This window comes from Carassius gibelio, chromosome A5, assembly GCF_023724105.1.
Source record: "Carassius gibelio isolate Cgi1373 ecotype wild population from Czech Republic chromosome A5, carGib1.2-hapl.c, whole genome shotgun sequence".
Taxonomy (NCBI): domain Eukaryota; kingdom Metazoa; phylum Chordata; class Actinopteri; order Cypriniformes; family Cyprinidae; genus Carassius; species Carassius gibelio.
Genome location: NC_068375.1, coordinates 25,698,240 through 25,718,056, shown reverse-complemented (window position 1 = coordinate 25,718,056; position 19,817 = coordinate 25,698,240). Strand labels below are relative to the sequence as shown.

Sequence of the window (19,817 nt, the reverse complement as noted above, 5' to 3'; positions counted from 1 at the left end):
GTTACCGTTTTAGGAGCCGTTCACACAGAACGTTGACTGTTACATACGTATTAAAAGCGTTATAAAACAACTTCTTACTCAATGGCATCTTAAATCACGGCGCCCGTGTGCAAGACCCTGGAAAAAACAGCTAACTTAGGTCTATATATTATAACGTTACAGTATGTTTACACAGAAAACAGTAAAGTTGAAAACGTTTGCTTTCTGTGAACTGGCCATAAGTGCTAAATACAGTTACGTTCACACACAGTTCAGTAATAAACAAGCGTAACACCCCTACATTTTAAGGACTCACAACCATATTTCCATTAACTCGTGGATTTATAACCCGGACTGGTTCAAATCACACAACGTGTGCGCGCGTCTCGTGTGTGGTGCGTGCTTTAGTTTCGGAAACTTACAGACGTAACATACATTATATAAACAGTGTGTCATTCGAAGGTTTTAGATCCAATCTTCCACTGGAGCAGTTCCCGTCCGCTTTGTGGTCCAGTTGCTGTACCTCAAACTCCTGCTTTCCATTAATCAAGATTTGGCAGGTAAACTAGAGCCTACTGAGGTCGCCATCTTTGATATACTTCAGTCACTGTCACCATGGTGATTATCGCGGCTATTCTGAGAATGGAAATTTGGCTGATGTTTACTTTTCAGAAATATGTTATATTTGTTAATAGCATTTTATGCGATTTTCAATTTGTTGTAGAAATGTAATGAAAATGTACTTGTAAACAAAGCAGCACATTTTGTGATTACACTAATATTGTGCTGCATGTCATTATGTTTCAGGTATATTTAAGATCAGTTAATATGTTAATCAGTATCACACAAGAGTCACTCATGACTGATGTTTCACTGAAGATTAACACAAGGCCCAGAGCTATGGTGCTAATACAAGAAGTTTGTGTTATATTGAATACAATAAAAAAAGTATAAAATACAAGCAAGTGATTCATAATAAATATTTACATAAAATTTGAAAGTATTTACATTCTTTTATATTCATTAATATTAAAAAATAAACAGGAATTTACTTAAATGCATTTGGGTGAAGTATTAAAATACAGTAATAAAATACAGTGACATTAATCATTTTTACAAATTGTTAGATTTTTTTAAACAGTCATATTTTTTACATTTCAAATGTCCTCTTTTATTTTAGACATTATTTCTAAGAGTGTTGATTGGAGACAAACAGAGCATTCATTGCTTCTTCATCTCCACCTGCCGTAGCCATGGAAATTCCTCCCAATCCAGAGCCTAGGAAATGCAGGGAGGCTGGGAATGACCCGGAGCCCTCCTTCCAACTCTCTCACACACACGGCATGATTCAAATGAGCGAGGTAGATATTTACATGCATACATATCTACACTGTCACTGCTTTCACCCTCTGTCTCATTCACTTACACAGTGACACTAACACGCTTATCAAACTTCTCTCATTCTCTTTCTCTTAAATACATGGTTCACAAGAATTTCAGAAAGACTCGTTAAGGTTTTGACTGTCATGTAACCAACACTGAAAACTTACCTTAAAATTGATATTTCATTAAATTCAGTTAGTATCAGTTCAGTTAGTAAACATTAAATTCAGTTCGTAAACATGGAAAACTGTTTTTTATATGACCAGAATTCCAGTTTATTTCAGTTTTTACAGATGTGTTGCATCTGGATCATTTCCATCTAGGATCTAGGGCACTTCTTCCAGCCTCTGTAATATCTAGTACTATATTTTCTTTCTCTCACTAGACTACACTCTGCAGTAACCATAGCTTTAGCAACCATCAAGGCTATTATATGGACAGATGGTCATGGGTGAAGTGTGTAATATTTTTAGTGTTAGAACGATATCTCCTAGACAACTATAAGTGTATAAGGCAGATTCCTCTGCAAAACATAAACACAGCAGAACAGTTCTTAGTATAATATTTGAGTTGCTATTATAGTTTTTGTTAATATTTTGAATTAGATTTATTTATATACATTCTATTTTCTTTTTAGTTTTAGTTAAAGATTTGGTGATGTGGTGGGTTGTTTGGCTTAGGTTTTTTTTTTTTTTAATGGATTTTTTTTATTTATTTATTTTTTCAGCTTTAGTTTTTTTAGTTTATTAAAGTTAAACTAAATGAAAATGAGAAATGTTGTCTTGGCAAACAGCTGAAATTAAATAAGTTCAAGTTTTTTCATATTTTATTTTATTTAAAAGGGAAATGTTGAGAAAAATTGGGAAGGAGAAATATATTATTTTATCAATTTAATTTCTCTCTTTTTTTAAACAGAGTGGGTCTGTACAATGTTTTTAAAGGAATGCTCTTATGCTAACCAAGGCTACATTTATTTGATTAAAATTACAGTATAACAATTACAGTAAACAGTAATATTATGGAATATTATTACAATAAAAAAATCTGTCTTAAAATATATTTTATATAATATATATATATATATATATATATATATATATATATATATTCTCGTGATGACAAAACAGAATTTTCATTAATCAGTGTCACATGATTGTTTAGAAATGATTCTAATATGCTGATTAAAGAATCATTTCTTATTATCAATGTGGAAAACAGTTGTGCTGCTTCCTATTTTTTGGACATTTTGTCACGATGACGAATAGAAAGTTCAGAAGAACAGCATTTATTTGAAGAGTTTTGTAACATTATACTTGTCTTCAGTGGCATTTTCAATCAATTAATACATACTTGACAAATAAAAGTAACTGAACCTACCTTTTGACCGGTTGAGTGTGTGTCTGTGTGTGTGTGATTTGTACATCAATAGATATTAAACTTGTATTTACATTTGACATCTATTTTAATGATTTCCTATAAGTCAGCATCTGCAGATATCATAAACACTGCATATTACAGTTTACAGCAGAAACATTCAAAGCTGCTTAAAGTGGCATAAAGATTGTGATGCTTATATAGAGCTACCATACTGTATGCTAGTCTTCATAAACAGTTCGTTAAAATAACAGTATTATTTTGGATGGCATGCAAGTGTCCACATAGGTTTCTACAGCTACATCACACCATTAATGTACGTTACTGTGGCTAAAATCACCATTGTCACTCAAGTACACTGTACTATCTTTCCTTTGGATAAATAACATCTAAAGCTGATATATGACACTTCTTGCAGGTTGCCCAGTGCTCTCTTCTTCTGTTTTCGTTTTTGAAGGCAGTGTTGCAAGCATCTGTAGGCCTACAGCAGCCAGAAAGAGAGACTGCCAAAGAGGCCTCCAGGACCCAAAGCTCCTTAGACCCCATATTGGTACCCAGCCTCCATGCCTTGTAAACCGAATTGCAATTTCTTCCCATCTCCTCTCTAACACATTCTGCAACACCAAATATAGCTGCCTATTTCCAGCTCCCCGGCTCTAACGCGTATCCTCCCCCTCAGCTGTCTTGCAAACGGGGCATCTAATCTGCTTTCTTCTTCAACACTCGCTTGCATTGTAAACCAATCCAAGAAAATATGAAGGGAGAGGGTGGAAGGTGCAAGGATGTGAGAAATACTATAAAAAAGAGAGTGAAAAGAAACAGAGCAAGGCCGAAAGAGAACGGGGGAAAGGAGAGGATGACCTACAATTGCCCACAGTGTGAACCATCTCCCTTTGAAGAACACAAAAACTGCTCAGAGACAAGGAAAGCCAGACCAGCCGTGATGTGTGAAACGCACAGCAGAAGAGGAGTGCAGATTGAGTATGGCTTGTTTTTGAAATTCTTATCACACATTCGTATCTACATTTCAGTCAAGTGCACCAAAGGAAAGATTGTTAGCTGTTCCAGTGATGTTTCATTCAAAAGGTCTAGCTGTCTCCTAAAAGCTTGAAAAACTCTGATGCCAATGTTCTATATTGTTTAGTGTTCTTCTTTTGAAGAAAATGATCTTGTTGCATAGAAAGATAAAAATGTACCCTTGTCAAAATTCTACATTTTGCTTGGATGAGAGGTATGAAAGTAAACAGTGATTCATGTGATTGTCATACTACACAGCTCCCCTCAGGTCACCGAGCAGTTGTTGTTGGAGAACATCTGTACTGGTTATCTTCATTAAATACATGAGTTGTAAACTATTTCCAAATTTTGACGATTCATACCAAGATCTAAAAATTCAACGTAACTAGTGGTGAAATGTAAACCTAGAGTCAGCTACTATATTGTGTTTAAAATATAAATATGATGCATTAATTATTATATTATAATAGTAATGTTACTGAAATATTCTCAGAATGGATCTGAGAGTTCTGATTACAGATAATACAGATTTCAAAATCATGTACACGCTCAACTGTTCCTTGGTGGCCTGATGGGGGTCTCCATAATGACATATTGCCTCCACCAGAACAAATATGTAGACAGTATCTCCAATACAGGATGACAATTCTACTGAAATGCTTTTTAAGATACAAGCCCTCAAAGTACATGCATGCTTAGATATATTATTTAGACAGATTTTCTAAAGCAGTCGAGTAGAGAATTTGAGGTGAGAGAATACTAACTTCTGTCTATAAGAAATGTGTCTGTTTTTCTACCTCTTTGACCTAATTAGCAGCAAATTCCCTACAACACGTTAACGTTAATTATCACTTTCCGATGATTCATAAAGCTAATTAGCTACACCTTTGAGTAAGGGATGTGAATTCAGTCCAAGCCATCACATCCTCTCAGAAAAAGAATGAGTCATATAAAATAGTGTTTTGTCTTTTTCTATTGTTGGAGAATCAAGATTCAACCTGAATGCAACAATAACAAAGCTTGCACAGAAAGGATAAGAAGATTGAAGGGGTCCACAACCTTACGCATCATTAACATATAAGCTATAAGAACAAGAGAGGTTAATATTAATTTAAATGTATTTATTTTATTAATCAGTTATTTTTAGATTCATTTTAGATTTTTAGATAAATGTCAAATGACCCTTTACAATCCTTCCTCATAGTCATGATCTTGTTTTAATTAGTTATGAGTGGTATTTGGAAGGCAAATGCTTTAAAAGCAACTTAACAGCACAGCATGGACAAATGATCTGTATGCTTCACGGGACAGTGCATTAGGTTAAACAATGCAACTTGTTGCTTTTTGTTCCAAGAATTATTTTTTTATTTTTTATTTTTTTCAAAGTTTTTACAATCTTTTGAATAAAATGTATATTACGGTAACTGTTTAGCAAACATTTTCCTTACCATTCCACACAATAAAACACAATGAAAGTGACACCCAAAATCATGTTATTTATAGAAAACATATGACAGATAATGGAAACGGAACAACAAACATGACAACACCACAGCAAATGCAGTAAACAGTAAAAACTGGTCTGGTGAATTGCATGATTTAGTCATACCATGTTGCATGCTGGGAAACTGGGTTCAGCAAAGTGGTTTACATAAATGAGCTTCAAAACATAGACACACACATATTTTTGCCATCCTCACTTCTGGACCTCACCCAATCTTCTTGCACTGCATAACTGCTGTGCTATCTGTGACTTTCAGCACCACACACACACACACACACACACACACACACAGAGGGAGAGAGAGAGAGAGAGTTGTATTCAGCTAACCTCTACTGAATTCCCAATGGAAGCAGTTTAGTATGGCTACAATAATGTATACATGATATGTTCCTCTTGACCTAACAGATTTTCACTCATCATATACAGAGAACACCTTGCTAACAGTGAGTCTCTTTGAGATCCCTGAGAAGTTAAGCTTTTAACACAACATTTTAAATGCCTTTTTGACATTTAAATGTAGGTCATTTTACTAAATAGATGGTATAAAGGAAATCTCTAAGGGTGTTTCCCAGCCATTGCTGCCTCATTTTACTTCCTTTTCTGCATAGAGTAGCCCACATTTGAATGGAAAAAGCATCAGATTGATTGCCGTTCTGAAACAAGGCACGGAGACACAGATAAAAACAGTGTAGTATTATAATGTTGATTCATCCCAACTAGACAGGTCTGGGAGGAGGCAAAATGAAATATTTAATGCGTTCTCTTCAACTTGACTGCATCTGTGCTGAGAGGCTGAAAATATCCAACTGGCTTATGTAAGAGCCTGGTGTAGCAACTGGAAGGAGGGAGAAGAATGGAGAGATAGAGGGTGACAGAGAGAATGAGAGAGGGAGGGAAAGTGTCCCCGCTCTGCAACAGCAGTCTTATCAGGTTAACGCCTCCCGTTCTATTTCCTGCTCCCTCGCTATACCGCTGGAGATTCATGGGTGATTCGTGCCCAGCTGGACGAGCTGTCCCTTCAGCCAAAGGCAGAGGGACAAGAACAAATAAAAGAAAGAAATCATTAAATGGCAAATCTGGTAAACAGGATACGTAGCGTTAGTCACAACAGTGTCAATTTTGCCAACAAAATTACTGACAATTTCTTTTTTTATTATTATTATATCAGTAATGCTAAAGACAATGTGCATAATGAGGATAAGGAGTAGATTTACAGTAAATTAAAACATACTAATAATGTTAACATGATGAGAAAAGATCCATAAAATAAAAGTACCAAAAGTACCATAAAATATTAATAATACAATGTTTTTGAAGAATAAAAATCTACATAAATATGATTGTTGAATGGCGAAAAAGTAAAGCATCAAGAAGCACAACATGGGGTACTCAAAGTTATTTCAGGTTTTCAAAGAATGGTTTTCACAAGTTCATACATTTTTAAAAGTTTGGTGTCCGATATTTTTTAGCAATTAATTTTATTCAGCAAAGATGCATTAAACTGATTGTAAGTGACAAAGAAAACATTTATTACAATAGATTTTTTTTTTAAATGCTGTTTTTTTATTTTATTTTATTTTTTTACTTTATCAAAAAATCCTGAAAAAAATGATAAGAAATGTGTCTTGAGCAGCAAATCAGCAATACTGGAGTTATCTCTGAAGGATCGTGTGACACTGAAAACTGGAGTAATGACTGCTTAATAAACAGCTATGCATCACAGGAAAAAATTACATTTTAAAATATATTTCAATAGAAATCAGTTATTTTAAAATGTAATAATATTTCACAATATTGCTGTATTTACTGTATTTTTGATCAAATAAATGCAGCCTTGTGAGCATAAGAAGCTGTTTTCAAAAACATTTAAATCTCTAACCGACCCAAAATTTCTTATTAACAAAACAGCATAACAGCAAAAATTCATATTTTCATCGAAAGACCAAAACTGTGTAAAAATGAACTGTGCCCATGGGATGGTCTGGTACCAGTCTACTCTACCAAGCCACAAAATAATATATAACAGGAGAAAGGCCAGAAGTGTATTTAGATCAGAAGCTCATCCACGTCTCATTTTACAAGCTACTAAAACATTTTTAATCAAGACAATCACCCGAAGTCTTAGTTCTCAACAGATTCTGATGCATGAGTGTTCAATTTCTCTTATAATTATCCATTTAAAATGAAAAAAAGTTTGCCCAGGATAGACGTTTCTTATACTACAGATTGGTGATTAGGCTTGAGATTAAAGACGGAGAACAAGCGTGAACCAAATGAACTAAATGGAAATTAGATGAAAAGACTATGTACACAGGTTTAGAGTCCAATGAAATTGTATTAATTCAAATGTTGAATATTTATATTCAGATGTATAACTATTTGATCACAAGTCTTTCAGTATATGCCAGCATTTGTCAGTGTAACTGGTCTGGACACAGTTGGAGGGCTGGGGCGCTGAGGTTTACATGTAGGAGGATAGGAAACATATTTTATCACTCACTGAAGCTCACAGGCTGTAAATCAGAATTTGTGCCGTATCGCTCCTCATCTCTGGCTTGTAAAACGGATTAATGAGACCTGCCCCTTCTTACGAGTGCCACACACACTCACATGTATTTTGTGTGAAACATGGTTCCTCTCAGTAAATCATCATTTTATAATTGCTTCTGGCTTCGTCAGTTGTGGTTAGAAGGTAAACGTAAAGATGTAAATGTGTATAATTACACTCTGCTAAAGCATTGCCAAACATTTCTCCATCCATCCCAGAAACATCAGCAGAAATCTGTTACAAATAAACATATATACAATAAATTTACATACCATCATGGCTAATGGGTGTTATTAGGCATGACGCAGAAATTATTCATTTCAATTAATACAGCACAGTTTAAAATCTAAAGGGTCAGGATGGGATTATCTTTTATAATATGTATTTCGTAAATGTATTTTGCACACACACACATGCACACTGTCTAACTGCAATATATTTCTACAAGATTTTTTGACCTTATAATAGAACCGAAACAGCTCATTCATGAAATTAATATTTTCCAGAAATTGGCTTCTTGGTTTCTAAATAATTTTCCACTCATAGCTAGCATAACTGTGGTTTGTTTGAAAGATATTTCTTACTCATCATTTTTAACCATAAACACATATAGTACATTTGTCCACAGTAATGAAATGTGTAGATATTTTTATGAACATTATCGCATTACTTACACCAGCATATAGTGTATATGAGTCTTCATTGGTCAGTTTCTGATTGAATTCTCAGAAAACAGCACTCATGTGTGTTACTCTTCTGTGCTCGTACAGTTTGAAAATCAGTCATATATCATAAAGGACCAGAAGTCCATTCATTCTACATACATACTGCATTCACTGAGACAAGGTACACAATTCAACATATTTGACTGTTGGATTGTTCAAAACACTATGACCCTACAAATATGCAGATTATTAAAACTACAGATGCAACATACACATTCTAATATATAAAGATGAATGACATTCATGAAGAAAAAAGTAAAGACGATGTTTGTTTGCTATTGGCTCACTATAGACGACAATTTCAAGATTGTCTGAATGTCATTTTTACTGCACAACTTCCTACAAAGCAGTATGTCAGTGTGCGTTAGTGTGTGCAATCACTGTTTAAAAGACACCGTCATGAACCTTCCACTGGAGGCACCAAAGTCACTGCATCTACAGTGTGTGTGTATGTGTGTGTAAACACCTGATGTGTCCCTGAACAAACACAGAAACATGTACATACAGATGAACGTCATGGGAAAACACAGTAAACTTATTTGCACATCAACAATTTACTCAGAAAAACAAAAAATTGCAGTAGAGATTACATTAAAAACAACGTGCACAGATGCCTAAACGATTTATTTACTTAGTTTACTAAGACCCTCATAGCACACAAATGTAGATATGTGATGTTTGCAAATGGCTTGTTTTACTGTCATGGCTTTGGACAATCACGATTTTCAGAAAGCAAATGCTCAGTAAAAGTGGCTAATAGATAAACAGACATTTGAACACACATATATGACATGGCTGTCAGCTATTGTTTTTAAATGTGCTGATGCTGTCTGTTGGCAAAAAAAAAAAAAAAAAAACATTCTGTAAAGCCACATCTTCAAAATCTAACAAGAAAACTGAGACCTATTATTTTGTCATACAATGAAGGATCCTGAGCAAGTCTTTGTCTTGTATGGGGACAGTGGGATAGAGTGACCCATAGAGCTCTGGGCTACGTGAGGGTGTGGCAGAGCTCCAGAAACAATGCTGGTAGTTGTTGGGCAGGTACTGCAACCCATAACAATGTGTTGAATCATTCCAAGTAAAGGTGCTAATGTAAATGCTTTTATCCAAAGCAACTGACAGTGTGTTCGATATTCGATATATACATTCATCAGATCAAATGGTGGGGATCTATTTTCTACCAGTGGAGCTATACAGCACTGTAAAAAATTTCTGTAAATTTACAGCATATTAACAGCGTAAATATACAGTACTGAACTGTTTTCTAAAATTACGGTGTCTTACCGTAAATGCACACGTGATCGGTGGGAGAGGGGGAACCAAAGGCTAGCTGACACATGGAGGAGCATGGTTTCAGTCAAAGTTTTATGGATTTCATCAGTTGAGGCTCATTTACAGGTAAGCAGATCAAAGTCTGAATACATTTTTATCTTAAACTGCAGCGTTTTTTTAATGTGGGAACAATATTTTAATTTACCTTTGACAAATCTTGCCAAGATGGTGAACTAGCATGTATGCAATTTTTACAAATTTCTCCTGAAAGTTAAGTGTGTATGAGTGTGTTTGTGAAGGATTTGCATCGTTTTTTTTTTCTTTCCTGGTGTAAAATCCTGTAAATGTTAAACTTGTAAATAGTTAAATATAAAATACTTGCGTTCGCTGATTATTTAATTGGATATGAATTGAACATATTTGGCAACTTTAGAAGATGAGCACGTGATCGGTGGGGGAGGGGAGCAACGGTTAGCGTCTGATACCAGAGAAAAGCATCATCAGTCTCTGTGAATAAAACGGATATTATCAGAAAATATAATCTCGATTACAGATTGCAGATAACGAGGATATGAAGTAAGTGTGTTTTCCTGATTTTCTGAAACACTTATTTGCACAATTATATTTACATTTTGCATTGGCGCCAACCCAGTGTAGTTTAAAATGGAGGATTTGTTTTATTTGCATTAATGTTGCTAAGTTAGGTGCGTATAAAGTTGGTAACTTATATATTATCCTTATATGGTGGGAAATCGAAAATAGGCCTGTAAACTTAATTTTACTTAGGAAGCATAAACTCATCGCCTTTTGCATGAGCACTTGACTGGATAGATGGAAAGAGTAGCGTTAACGTTATGGTGAGAAACGTTTGTTTTTTTCGGAGTCACACATTAGTCTTTCAATATAAGTCGTATCTAAAACTAGTTAGAGTGTAATCTAAATATATTCGAACTTATTGTTAATAAAGTGGGCTTTGTATGTGAGCACATTTTAATTTTAATTTTGCACTGGATTTATTGGCACAAATCTCTATATCACAGAGGAAACGTTACTTCATTCACTTACATTCTAACTTGTTCCTCAGCCTCAAATACAGTTTTGTGTGTGTGTGAGAGAGAGAGAGCGAGAGTGTGTGTGTGTGTGTGTGTGTGTGAGAGAGAGAGAGAGTGTGTGTGTGTGTGAGAGAGAGAGAGAGAGAGTTAGAGAGAGAGGAAGAGGAGAGAGCAGTAGACAGAATATTTTTAAGTGTTTTTAATGAAAAGTTGGAGGATGTCCCTGGATGAGAACAAAGATATGGTACACCTGCTTGTCAAGATTCTAACGTTAATGTCCCACTTCCAGGAACACGAAGATGGACTGGATTCGCATGCAGATGTAAGTATTTTATTTTCTTCTTTCCACTTCACCACATTATATTATGTAATATTATTATTTGTGTATTGTGTGTTCTCTACAGGTTGCAGCATCTGCATCTGATGTTGAGAAGACACTCAATCTACCTGCCAATCCTCATCTGATTTTGCTGGGTTAGTGTGTCATTGCACATGATGAAGAAGAAACATTTACTGATGGCTGAGATATAAAATTGTTAACATTGCTGTTGTGCACAATTGTTAAAATTGCTTCTTTTTTTCTTCTTTTTTTTGTGAGTGTCCAGTCAACATTTTTGACTGCAGTTGCAAGTGTTTGCTGTGCACTACATCTTCAATCTGCAGTATCAAGAGGAGGCCTGTTGCACGTTAGAGTTTTTTCAAAGGTAAGTGTTTTCCCTTTTGCGTATGTTTTAATCACTTTCTTAGAATCTGTGGTAACACTTTATAATAAGTATACAGTAGTAAAGTAATAAATTATTTGCAAATTAGTTACCTCAACCTTTCTCCTGTGTTCTACTTGTGTTCTTCCATTTCAGTTTTTTCAGTTCATCATCTGAAACACTGTCAAATGTGGTTTTATTCGCATGCCAGACACGGAGAAAATAGGAGAAAGGCATGTAGATCCACATTAAATCGAAACGAGTCAGAATATATATATAGATCGTTTGCAAATGATTTATAAGTGCTTTATTACTTTATACTTATTATAAAGTTTTACAAAATTAATCTAAATTCTAAACCAAATTAATTAATCAGAATTTTGAAAAAGGGTTATTATACACTTCGGTAATGTGTAATGCAACTTTCCTTAGATGATTCTATGGAATAAACCCAGAAAGAGGCTCAAAGACCTGCCGAGGCAAGGTAGTCTCCAAGAAGACGGGGAAGGTGGTGAATAAGAAGTCCACTACAGTCAATCCAAAGGTTGCCACTCTACAAAAAAATCGAATGGACTTCAAATGGGACTTCATCTAGGCAAGTGAAGTTACACATACATTTCCATTAAATACAGTTCTTAATACAACTTATTTCACAGTTTACACACAGAATATTTCTCACATTTAAACAAAAAAAAAATCAACATTTAAAAGTAGTCAGTTGAAAAAGACTGGTGTGACTCATTTTGGCTACTAACGTTGCGTCCCTGTAGTTTGCATTGCATAAAATAAAATAATTTACAGCAAAGAAACGGTTTTATAAATAAAATCCACAAACCTATATTTGACCCAAAAAAAAGTCGTCAGTGGCACTGAGAACTACCCTGAAGAGGATACAGTCCGCACTCATTACAACCCCTATGTTGTTGCGACTGTTCAGTCCCAGGTTACACAAAAACTATCCAAACACACAAAAAAATTTCGAGGTTGAATTAATATAATGATTTTATTAAAACCATGATTTTTTTTTATTTTTTATTTTTTTTTGAGTACATGCACACTATTAATCAGTTTAGTTGGTCCACTAATGTTGCTCAAATGCACCGTTACCTCTCCGTCCTCTAACCGGTCACCCCACTTAATTCCGGGACCTAGCAATTTACAAATTAAGTACTGGTCATACTAATAGTGTGGAAACAATGAGAAAAAAAAGAGAAAAGAAGCATTTCCCATTTCTATGAATTATAAAAAATTGTATGCAAGCGCTCAACTTTGAAAAAAATTAAATAAGATTTACCTTGCGAAAAGTAAAGAATTTGCACAAATATATTTTAAGTAAATTTGACTGTTCTAATATAAAGTGCAACTCACCTGTCATTCTCAGGTAAAATCTGCTTAATATTTAACTTAACACTCATGAAGAAATTAAGTAAATATGTTTTATAATTTTTTTTTGTTTTGTTTTAACTTTTTCAAATTACATCTTAATGGTTAAAATACATTTTAGAAATATGTTTTATTCTCAAATTCCATTTTTATTCCTGTTACAATTAAAACATGGAATAACAATTGTGTAATTATTCCTTAAACATCATTTTTAATGATTATTATTATTTTTATTACTATAATTCTTATTTGTATTATTATATTACTTTGAAAATGACATATTCTACTGTACAAAAGTGATATATTTCCGTCACAATCACATCACATTAGACCGAACCTTTATTTTGAAGGATTGATGTGAAGACGCTTGATTTTTTTTTTTTGTGTATGTGGGATAGAGCTGCAACTATTGATTATCTTTTCTGTAAACTAATGTGACGTGTGGGCGGAGCTAAAGAATCACGAGCGCCAGTAGGCTTTTGCATTGAGAGCGTTTGGAAGTTGTGACATTAGCATGAGGGAAAAAAAACATCATCCAAAACAAACCATGGTTAACAGTCAGATTCAGCCGTTTATTTATGATCCAGAATCAGATCCTGAGGCTGAAACTGAACGAAAGCAGCAGCAGCAACGACTCGCTCCGAGCGGGGCTCGAACCCGGGTCTCCGATGGGAGGCGGACGCACTAACAAGAAGGCAGAGATATTTTAAGCAGTTTTACTCACCGCCTGCGGTTCCAACACACGATTGTGACCCTTTTTCGTTGGGATTGCATCATCCTTAAGAAATAAAAGATACGCAAATCCGTCGTCAAACTGGGCCTTGTTTGTAAAACAAGCATCTTCAAAATGCAGGGAACAAACAAAAACACTTGCACAACTCCGTTGATGCTCTGTAAAAATAAACTCCATCCACTGGTCCCTTAATGCTGTTTTTTTTGGTAATCTGTGCAGCGTTGTCTTGCCCTGGCAACCAAAAACACACTTCTTTTGTGACATTTTGCGATGCTCTCGCTCTGATCAGTGAAGTCTGTTGTGCTCTCAGTGCTCTGCTATACGGGAGCACGCGCTCTTCCGGCAGAAGTGCCTCAGGACCCATATAAGGAAATTCTGCTCCATCTAACGTCACACAGAGCCATACTCGAAAAAAACTTTCCGAAACTTGTGACAAACCGGAAGGAGTATTTTTGGAACTTTGTCGATGTTTAGCATGGGAATCCAACTCTTTAACAGTGTAAAAAACTCAGTATGCATGAAATAGCATTTCACCCCCCCCCCCCCCCTTTTAATCTAGTGTTCCTTTTTTTGATTAACTAATTAATCCTTTGGATAACTTTACAAAAATTATAAGTACAACTTCTAACATAATATTGCAACTTTTATTAATTAATACACTAATCCACATCGCGATTTCAGTTAGTGTACAACACTATTTTATTGTATTCATCACAAATGTGACAAATTCTGTGACAATCCACATTATTTGCCTAATTCCGTTTTCATGATTTGATTCTGTGATTGCCTCCATGTTTTTCACATCGTGGAAATCGTAGGGTCCTAAGTTTCTGAAATGTTTTATATTATTATACAGTATACATGTTTTTTGTTACGTTCTATTAAAATTCTGCTGATGTTATTTTAACTTAAAAAGGATTTTTCTCAATGTTTATGTTTCAGACTACACCCCTCCCTGGCTACACTTGCATCAGAGTTGGTGACAGTTTTATGCTTCTGAAACGTTCTTGGACTGTTCTACAAATCCTTGCCAGGTTTTGACTTATTACACCAAAATAAGATTCTTGTTCAGAAGTTGTTTGCCATTTCTTAAAGGCTGTTTTTAGGGGAACGTACACTCCAAGCCCATGCCCATGCATTGTCATACTCATAGCACAAAGCTAGACCTAAAACGGCTGCTTGTTTTGTGTTTTATATGGTCAACTTAAATTAGTTTAAATATGTCCACAGACTTCTGCAGGGTTCATTTTGCACATTGTCTGTTTTGTAAATTGGTTAATTTTCTTCTCTCTTCATCTCATCTTTCTCTAACACATACAAAGACTGATTCTTCCATTTTGATTGCTTATTTTATTTTTATTTTTTTTGAGAAAGCATTTGAATTATTGGTTGGGCACTTAAATAAATAGTGTTCTATAAGAAATACCCCCTTGGTCTTCTCTTTTCTGTCTATTTGCTGCCACTTTTTAGTATAAATGAAATGCCAGTTTGTGAATTTGTTAAAATACAGGTATATTTAATAAAGTTAATGGTTGGCAAAATTGCCAGTTCTATGGTTTAGAAAACAAAACAAAAACTAGAATACAGTAATGATCCTGAAAAATTACGGTACACCGCTGGAAACCCTGCTGCCAGTATATTACTGTTAATTTACAAAAAAAACTGTAATTCAGAAAACTGTAAAATAACGGTACACAGCTGGAAACCCTGCTGCCAGTATATTACTGTTAATTTACAGAAAAGCTGTAATTCTGGAAACTGTAAAATAACGGTACACAGCTGGAAACCCTGCTGCCAGTATATTACCGTTAATTTACAAAAAAGCCGTAATTCAGAAAACGGTAATAAAACTGTAAAATTACGGTACACTGCTGGAAACCCTGCTGCCAGTATACTACCGTTAATTTACAGGACAATTTTTTACAGTGAGGTTATGATGACTTTTGAAAGCCTAAATTGGCATTAGAATGATTTATGAAGGATCATGCGACACTGAAAACTAATAGTAATGTAATGGCTGCTGAAAATACAGATTTCGCCAGGAAAAAAAGACATTTTAAAATATACTGAAAATAGCTAATTTAATAAGAAAACTTTAAAATGCGAAAATATTTCACAATATTAGTTTTCACTGCATTTTGCAATCAAACTTTTGAACGGTATGGTAAAAATAAATCATTTATTTACTTCATCGATCAAGAATTATCTAGAACTGTGGCTTAGTGGTTCATGCTTTCACACATCGAACTCTAATGGAGATATGAGTTTGAATCTGCTCATAATTTGTTGAAATATTTCTCTTGTATTTTAGAATTTTTTTTTAGGAATTGAAAAATGTAAAAGATACAGCAGCATGTTTAAAAACACAGTACAGAGAAAAAGTAGAGCCAGATGAGGGATAACAAGACCGAGCAGAGTCCTTGAATCTGTTGCTGAATCTGTCAAGGGCTTGCTCATACCTGTATCATCTTCAGTCTCTGCTGCACACCTGGCCAGGCCGCCCTTTTAGGTCTCTCCCAGACACGACACAGCATGCTTATGAGACAGCGAGAGTGGGAGGTCTTCAAGAAATGAGCTAATTTCTTTAAAGGGGACTTTAGGCAATGACTTTGAACAATTAATAATGTTTGTAATACAATATTAAAAATGGAGCTTTTCAACATCTGGCTTCGAAAAGTTTTGATACTATGATACTAGGAGAACACATAGTAGAGTAGCTATTCTCTGAGCAAGTAATTAAAACAAGCAGAAGCCTTCTGACAATTTAAGAGTCAAGCTGGACCTCTAGTGTTTCTCACAAAAAACTATTTTTTCTCTCCCCTCTCTCATTCTGTGTCTCTCCGCTGAAGCCCCTCCTGGTGGGAGGGGTAAACCCCCGTGTCAAACTTCAAAGAAGAGACTGAGCTCCTCTTGCATTCATCTCAGTCTACCAGCTTAACCGCCGAGTTCAAACAGCTCATCCACACCCTGTGAGCTGAAGATCGGAGGAGCTGCACACAGTACGCAGACACTAGCGCAAACACAAGCACATGCATGCACACAAAAGGCACAAGCTCACAAACGTACATGCACACACATGCATAGAGCTTCATCATAAGGTTCGGGGACATTTCTGAATGCAGCCTTTCAGAACTCTCTCCTGAAATTGCTCTGGAACACTTCATGGTAGTAATTTTCATTCTTCAGCATATCCAAGACGGACTCTGCTGACCTAATTTTCGAAACCACTACTGCTATCATGCTATTGGAAAAGGTGGAACGTGTATCTAACTCTTATAAGCTGTAAACTTACAAAAGTTTCAAGAATTCACATGCTGTGGTCTGCAGGATTTTGAATGTTTTTTGTTTTATAATCACTGCACAAGGTTGCATTTATTTGATCAAAAATATATTACACACTGTAATATTGTGAAATATTATTACAATTTAGAATAATTTTCTATTTAATTTTAAAAAGTAACTTTTTCATGTGATGGAAAGGCTGAATCAGCATCATCCAGTCTTCAGTGTCACATGATACTTCAGAAATCATTCTAATATGCTGATTTGCTGCTCAAGAAATATTTCTTATTGTTATCAATGTTTAAAACATTTATTCTCTGTAATATTTGCATGGAAACTGTGATATTTTCTGAATTATTTGATGAATAAAACATTCAATGCTGAATTAAAGTAATAATTTAACAATAATAACAAAAAGATAAATAAATTATATTCTTACTGACCTCAAAATAGCAGAGCACTCAAAACCTCTCTTTTCATTCTGCTTCAAACTGTGTTATTGCACGATTGCTTTAAATATAATTTTTGTTGTTTTCAAAAATATTAAAAAAAGAATGTTCAAAAATTTCAAAATTCTTTTGTATTCCACAGAAGAAAGAAAGTGTAAACAATGTGTTAAACTTTCATTTCTGTTTGAACTATCCTTTTAAGAATTAAAATAATGATAATAACAAAAATGACATTCTTAGAATTTTTTTATATGTAGGAAATGATTTATTTAAAAAAAATTAAACTCTGCTTTGGGGCATATATTTTATACAAATAACATACTGAGTTTATTATTTGTGATGAAATATTTCATGCTTCACATATTCAAACATGCTTTTTAGGTATTTATTTAAAAAAAAGATAGACAGCAGCTCTAATATAGCACAATTTTGGTTGTCGGGCCTCATATGAGAATAAGAGCGCTTACTAGTGCTACATTAAGTGCTGACTTCAGTGGAGTACTTACTCTCTGCCCTAGATTCAGGCAACCCACACTAGAGCTCCATACAGTCACAGGCTCTGAGCAAATTGCTTTGGATATTGACACTGAAGAAAAGGGTGAATGACATTTAATTTCAGCAGTCATTTAGGATAAAAACAGTGCTTCACCTGATTGAGCATTAGTGACTTTACACCAAGGCAACAAAGTGCACGCAGCTCTGTCTATTTCCGACAAGGTATGGGCTTCAGTTCACAGTTTGTCAAATATGTTTAAAACAGCAATTTTTCTCTCTCAAATGAAGCTTTATTTAGATGTGGATCAGACAGAATGCCTAAAGGAGTGGTTGTTAAAAAGTATAAAGCATAAATGAAAAGCGTTTCAAGTGTCACAGAGTTTTGCACTCTTCGCAAAAAAGAGAGAGGCGCACATTATTAACAAGAACTTTGCAAACTCAGGGAGATTTTCTCTAGGAGACTTGGAAAGTACCCGTACCCTCCCTTTTCTCCCCCTCTTCTTCGTGAGAGAGAGCATGTGTGTTCGATTAACATTTGCCTGAGTATTTGTTTATGGAGCCCTCTCTCTCTCTCTCTCTCATTCTCTCTCTCTCTCTCTCTCTCGCTATGGCCCCACCCCCCAGGAATTCCGGGTGTTCCATATTTCCCGAACATGGTTCTGGAATTCTTTGTCCTGATTCCACCAACTAAGACTAAGACCATATCTTGCTTTTTTATCCAAAACTCACTTACCCATGCACGTGTAGCTCTGCAGATAACCTGTTAAATATATCAAATGTTCACCATATATTCCTGCTAACAAAAGAAAGACCCAAACTTACTAAAATATTTACAGGAAAAAAAAAATGTCTGAAACATAACTGTGTTTTCTTTTGACCCCCTCTCCTCTCTTTCTTTGCGTGTTCCTCTCTCTACTTCTCTCAGCAGACAAACGTGTCTTGTTAATCCTTTTGGCTTACAAAACTCTGAACAGGAAATGCTTCTTTTGCACTGGACAAATTTAACATTTCAGTCCTCTCTCAAATATTTGCATGAAACGGATGTGGTGTCAAAGCTATTTTCAAAAATGAATCATAAAATTATTTTAAACAATAATATTTTTTTTTAATATTATTTTAAACAGTTTCATAAAAACATCAATGCAAGGAAGGACAAATAAACAGGTCAAGGTGTCTAAAACATAGATAATTTCACATTTCACATTGGCTATACAAAAACTCTGTCAATACCCCTCCAACAGGTTGTGTAAGGTAGAAACCATAATTCTGACCGGGAGAGTGACCGGGTGGACACCAGTAGAGGGAGTGTATGAAGAGTGGACTGCACATGAAACCAACCTATACGCCACTTCCTGAGAAGAATTTCCTCAATACAGAGACACTCCCTAAAGCCGCACACAATGCATCCAGCAGCAACCAACACTGCAAGCTTCTGAAGGAGAGCAGGCCATGTTTGTTTTGCGTTCCAATCATAGTCCTGTACGTCTGAGCTTGTATGCGTAAACTATATGTATGAGGAGACACAAAGATCATATGAGAAACAAAGAAGAATGCTGCACTAATAAAACGTTCGATAATACATTAAAGGCATGCAAAATCTGTATAAATGAAAAAATCTCAATTCCAATATGAGATGAATATTATTCATACTAATGTCTTTTTACACACATGTATTTTAAAATGCAAGTATTTGTAAAAGAAAGATTTTGAGATACAATTTCTAACATTTAACTATTTTGTCTTTTTTTTAAAATAGCATTTAATTACATAAATTTAATCAAATTTAAAATTCTTTTTTTATGTTTAATAAAAAAAATCTGGCAACTGATATACTTATAACTTTTAGGATGCTTATATTTTAGATGTAGCCTAATTTTTCCTGCTGCCCGTTTGAGCATGTCATTACTGGAAGAGCTG

At 34.9% G+C, this 19,817-nt stretch overlaps 1 long non-coding RNA gene across 2 annotated transcripts; it reads left to right on the top strand.

The window, feature by feature from the left end:
* Positions 1-126: 126 nt before the first annotated feature.
* On the top strand, positions 127-19,414 carry LOC128006764 (uncharacterized). Of its 2 annotated transcripts, XR_008179128.1 has the most exons (4): positions 127-539; positions 1,160-1,340; positions 3,194-3,717; positions 19,142-19,414. It is a non-coding gene; the product is annotated as an uncharacterized LOC128006764 (long non-coding RNA). The 2 variants fall into 2 exon arrangements; XR_008179127.1 differs by lacking the exon at positions 19,142-19,414 and having other exon boundaries at positions 3,194-3,970.
* Positions 19,415-19,817: the final 403 nt, after the last annotated feature.